We start from the raw sequence: 6,183 nt of genomic DNA, 5'->3' as shown, positions 1-6,183 counted from the left end.
TTTTGGAGAGAGAATAATCATGATGACATTGGTTCATCAGAAAGATTACTCGATGTTGATGTTAGATGGTCAAGAGAAGATCTCCCTGTTGTTATCATTGAAGTGTGTTCCCTTGCATAACATTCTGAAGATGTAGGTTGATGATAACGTTGATGATACTGATTGGGATTGGATGGAGGTTGATGATTGACAAAGGATCTGTTTAACTAGTTCAGATATATACTCTTTTTTTGTAGTGAGTAATAAATTTCCTTTGAGTTGCATCCTATCAATTATGAATGTCGAATGTCTCTTCTTATGTTTCTATTAATGTGCTTATTTATAAGTATGTCTCTGGATATATACTTCTTTTGAGATTAATACGTTTGTTAAGTCTTTTTTCTCTTTTATTCGTTTATCAGTATTCCTGTTTCTACATTCTCTGAGGAATCATCAACTTCACAGTCGACCAACAAGAATTTAGGTTCTAATATCTCCCTTTATTTCTCATATACTGAAATTTTGTTGATTTACTGGTGTTAAGTACAGGATGCTTGATTTTCTTTAAAGAAGTATTAGATGAAGCCAAAGGCTGGCATATCAACTTCTGCTAGTTCATTTCTTGTTGGAGTTAGTATGCTTGTTCAGAAATAATGTTCCACCTCTATTTAGTGCCTCATGCTTGTTGTTGTTCCAACTGAAAGTTAGATTTATGTAGTTTTACTGATAAAAAATGTGATTTGTAAGACCTTGGTGATTATTTGTTCAGATTTGAATAGTCATGAGTCAAGAAAAGCCTTAAAAAAGAAACAAAAAAGCAAAAAAGAACTTTGCTAAACCTGGATCGTTATCATTCTTGGAAAATAAAAAACTACGGTTATTGACAACAAATGAAATTGTTCAAACTATAGAGTTAGAGAAAGGACATCTTCTAAAATTAATTGAAGAATAACAACCAGTAGCACCACAATCTAAAGCAAATGGACAATTTGAAGCAAATAGACAATCTGTAGAGGAACAACCTCCAGAGGAGCAACCTTTAGAGGAGCAGGTTCTAAAAGAGCAAGTGTAAATGAATTCTACCATTCCTCCAACAACTGAACAATATGAAGAACAAGGTAACATATAAGCTTAGAAACTTATTGCATTCATCCATGATTTCTAATTTCTTGTATTTTCTTATTGTAGAAGGCCATCCCACTCAAAATACAAGAGGCAGAACGCAAATGCATAATGTACGTAGCCGACGCGAGCGTAAATTGATCACACAAAATAGGTTAAATCAACCTGTTGGTCCTATTTATGAAGTTGTAACAGAGTTAAGTAGCTTCCTAGGCACATTGGCAAGAGCTGCGACACTTTGCCCATTTGATATATTTGATTGGAGGAACATGGACACCAAAAATGATTTATGGGATTACACCAAGGTCTGAAATTTTCAATATTTACATATTTGTAAGAGTATTTTGCATCTGTTTGTTAACTAAATGACGTGAAAGTGTAGGAGAAATACATTATTCCTGAAGCTGCAAAAGGTTGGACTCTGGTAACAATTCGAGAAGCTTGGAGAAGGCATATAACTGATTTGAAGATCAATTATTATGACCCGTACGACAATGATAAAATTTAAATGGCCAAAAAGCCTGGTCATATTCCAGAATGTCAGATTAGAGAGCTCCTCAAATATTGGAAGTCTGAGAAATTCAAGGTAAAATGTATTTCAGAGTCTCAAGTTGACAAACTTTTTATTTTTCTATTCTATTCTGTGTAGTGTAGTTTCTTTTGGCAGGGTGGTGATTGGTCTGATGTTTTTTTGTTTTAAATTGCTAGTTGATGTCTTACAAGTTTCTTCAAATAGCTTGTTCTTCAGGCTATACTCAAGGTTGAAACATACTTTGATAACTCAGCCACTTTATCTTTTATTGAAGCCATAAGTGATTAACATATAAGTAGGGAGATGATATGTATGGATCAGTATGTATCCTCCACTCTGAGATGATGTTCCATTGAGTGGTAGTGATGATATGTCTAGCTCATTTTTAAGTGAAAAAGAATAACCAGATGTATCACCCAAGTAAATTTCTTATTCATTATCAATTACTAAGAGTAAGATACTGAATTTTGAGTCTTCCAATAAGATACATTCTATAAACAAGAAGCAACTTGAATGGAGGACCACCAGAAATGCCTTTGTGCAGACTTTTAGTTAGAGTCTAAACATGTAGCTTTAAATTAAGTTACAATGACTTGTTTGGACGTAGGAGCATTCTAATACAAGTGTGAGTAATTGGCCAGTATGGAAGCATGAAATATATATTTTTACTACTGTTTGTTACTTTGGGATAAATCTAAATTTTACCTTTTGATATTAGTTAGAAAATAAGGAGCATTGACCTTTTATAGTACCTTATGTAGCACCATAAGCTTTTGGTTTACATTATTCATTTATTTATTTGCAGAAAATATCTGAAACAAATACTAAGAATCGAAAAAAGCTGATGAATCCACACACCGCAGGCAAAAGAGTTTTTCTTTAATCCGTAACAAATTGGTGCGTTCTATTATTTATTAATGATTCTTAACCTGTTATTTAAGAAATTTTTTATATTTATTTTTGTTTGACTAGGAAAAGAAAGAGGAAACTGTATCAGCTAAGGAGATCTTTGTGGTCACAAGAACAAGGAAACCTGGGCGTTTGTACAAGACCTCGAATGAAAACACAAATAGCAAAATTGTATGACTGTTGTCTATTTACAAGTTTTTATTGAGATCAAATATGTGTTCTAAATTTTAATTTACATGACTGCTTATTGGATATGCTTTGTTAGGCTGAAATGGAGGAAATTGAAACACAAATGGACACAAACGATCAGTTCGTTGATGCATTTTCAGCAGTCATTGGTCCTGAACATCCACGACGTCTAAGACTATATGGAGTGGGGGTTACTAAGACTACATTGAAAAGAAAAGCTGGAAATTCTGAACAATCTTTAAATGACACAAATGATGTAGTGCAGCAAATGCAAGAAAGAATTCAAAAGATGGAGAAACAAATGGAGGAACAAAAGAAAGCTATGTGACAAGAATTTATTACGAATGTAATTTCACAACTTCAGCATGCAGGTTTAATTGATCGTAACATACTAGCAGCATTGTCCGTTCCTTCTCCAAAAGAAACTTGTACTTCTGAACAAGCGGCTGATCAAGGTTAGTGTCGCTAATTTTCTTTTTCAACTTCTTCCTCTTCTTCTTCTTCTTCTTCTTCTTCTTAAACTTCTTCTTATTCTTGTTTTTCGTTATCGTTCATTAAAAGTGAGCTTAAGTACTCTATTTTCTTTTAGATTTACAATGTTGAGTTACAAGAAAATAATGTAAAATTTATTACTATTTAGTAGGATATATGGAAATAATGAACTGATTCTATGAATTTGATCTTTTTGAAACTTGATGGAAGAAAATTGAGATTTATGCAATAATGATTTGAGTGTATTATTCAAATTTTTTTAATGTATTTGTGGTATGGATCATACATTTGACAGCCCTAAATATAGGTTCTTGCTGGTTAAATATTTTATGATTTTAGTGGTTCTTTATTGCTTCTTCGCCTAGGAGTGCTGTCCGCGGATGGTAGAATGTCTTCTTGCAACTACCTATTGTAAGTTCTGCACCTTGTAGAAACTATTTGTCATGCTATTTCCTTCAAGAAATAGTTTAATTGGTTGAGGACAATTCTGCTAGTATGGTTAAGTACAATTCTGCTAGTATGGTTGAGCTTAATTGGTTGTGCTTTATTTAGTGTGTGGCTGAAACATTGTTGATCAATTTGACTCAATTATGTGTCTTGTTTGTTAAGTAAGTCTTGGTTGTTCAAATGACAATGAACAAAGGCGTTGTCATTGTGAATGCATGACTTTCATCTTTCACATCTTTCACTATCATAACTTAATGTAAACATTGCTAAATTATTTTGTATTTTATTGTAGGTGATGAAATTGAAGAAGGAGATGAAAGCAGTACTGAAGACTTGACATAGAAGCTGACTAGATTGATGTTAATTAACTTTAATCATCTATGTTCTACAAATCTTTCTATTTTGATGAAGATTGAAAATTGTGGTGTGTTTCACCATTTTTGAACAGTAAAAAAATATTTGTATTTTGCTATTATATGTTGATATTACTATCTCGGATTGAAATTTGGGTAATCAAGAGTTCATTTTTGTGATCGAATAGTGTATTTTATATTCTATGGTAATATTATTTTAGTAGCTTTGTAATATTAGTGACAGTAGATCAATAGTTACTGTTGCAAAAGCCTAATAACAAATGTAGCAAAAGCCTAATAGTAACTATTGCAATTAGAAAAGAATTGTTGCATTGCCCTATAATAACTGTAGCAATAGCCATGGAGTAATAGTCATAGTAGCTTAGAACTGCTGTTATCAAATAAAAACCGCTGTAACTAACAAAAATAGTTGTTGATTAAAAAGAGAAAAATGTAGCCATAACATGTAAATAATCATTGCATAAATGTCTAATGCGATGGTTTACAACTATCCCAATAGAGAACTAACCGTGGGGTAATACTTAAGGTGTAAATTGATGCAATAGGGGTTCCTATTGCCATAGTTATACAAACCGTCGGACAAAACCATGGCTATAGAGGTAATGCTATGTGATCTGTTGTAGCGGTTGCCTAAACCAAAGCATTAGAGCTAATGCAACGGTATAGTAGCCTATTGCAATGGTAACTCGACTGTTGCTGTATATCAAATTTCTAGTAGTGTCAGGAATTTATGAACTTAAGGTAAGGTAGCATGACAGTCCAAGAGTAAGGGCTCAAGTTTATCTAACTCTCTAGGTATGGTCCTCACATGGTTGCTGATTCCATGGCTTAAATGAATAAGTTTCTATATGAAGTATCAGACTTGGTGAAGACAGAGAGTAGGAATGCCATGTTACTTGAAGATATGAGCATCTCTAAGCTCATGACTCACGCTCAGCAGGTTGAGGGTGATAAGTTTAAGGAACATACCAAGGAGAATAAGAAGTCTAGGAATGGGAACTATGACTATTCTCAATAGAAATCAGGCAGTGGTAATTGCTCGCAATTTCAGCAGAAATCTTCAACTTTAGCACCTTCATCAGCTAGTGTTCCATCCTCCAAGTTCCGTTATGATCAGAAGGGTAGGGCATCAGGCTCTAAGTCTCTGGGAAGTGTTTTAGGTACCAAAACCTATCCAACTTGTCCTAAGTGTGGTAAGAACCATCCGGGTGAGTGCCTTGTAGGAAAGGAAAAATGCTTTGGGTGTGATCAATGTGGTTACAGGTTGAAAGATTGTCCTTTGAGACAGGGTCAAGGAGGTAAAAATGGTGGAGCTTAGTCCACAACTTCAGCAGCACCACCAGGTCGCCCAACTTAGCAAGGTAACTCATCAGGTACAGGTGGCCGCAGCGCCAAAAAAGGTGGTATGCTCTTCAGGCTCGCAAGGATCTAAAAGACTCTCCAGATGTAGTCACTGGTACGTTACAAGTGTTTGACTTAGATGTTTATGCTTTGTTAGATCCAAGGGCTACTATTTCCTTTGTAACTCCTTATATAGCAGTCAAATTCGATGTTAGTCCAGAAACACTCTAAGAACCCCTCTCAGTTTCCACTCCAGTCGGTGATCCAGTCATAGCTAGACGGGTATACAGAAATTGCCCCGTCACAGTCTCCCAGAAAGTCACCTCAGCAGATCTTTTTGAGTTAGAAATGGTAGAATTCGATGTCATTCTAGGAATGAATTGGTTACATTCATGTTATGCCTCACTCGATTGTAGAACTAGGATTGTTCGTTTTCAGTTTCCAGATGAGCCAATCCTAGAATGGAAGGGTAGTAGCTTAGCGCCTATAGGTCGATTCATTTCTTACCTTAAGGCTAGAAATATGATTTCTAAGGGTTATCTCTATCATCTAATTTAGGTTAAGGATTCAAGCTCCGAAACCCCAACTCTTGAGTGAGTTCTCGTAGTTAATGAGTTCCTAGAAGTGTTTCGAGAAGATCTTCCCGGAGTTCCTCCCGAAAGGAAAATCAACTTTGGAATTGATATCCTCCCAGATACCCTGCCTATCTATATTCCTCCTTGCATAATGGCTCCAACTGAGCTTAAGGAATTGAAAGACCTTTTAAATAATGGCTTCATCAGACCTAGTATTTCCCCA

At 34.9% G+C, this 6,183-nt stretch overlaps 1 pseudogene; it reads left to right on the top strand.

Annotated features, from left to right (window-relative positions):
• The first annotated feature begins 1,609 nt into the window (after window positions 1-1,609).
• LOC125855989 (uncharacterized) lies at window positions 1,610-4,012 on the top strand (annotated as a pseudogene).
• The last annotated feature ends 2,171 nt before the right edge of the window (window positions 4,013-6,183 follow it).

Source organism: Solanum stenotomum, chromosome 2 (genome assembly GCF_019186545.1).
Source record: "Solanum stenotomum isolate F172 chromosome 2, ASM1918654v1, whole genome shotgun sequence".
In the NCBI taxonomy this organism is placed as follows: Eukaryota; Viridiplantae; Streptophyta; class Magnoliopsida; order Solanales; family Solanaceae; genus Solanum; species Solanum stenotomum.
The sequence above is the reverse complement of the archived record's forward strand: the minus strand, read 5'-3'. Positions and strand labels throughout refer to the sequence as shown.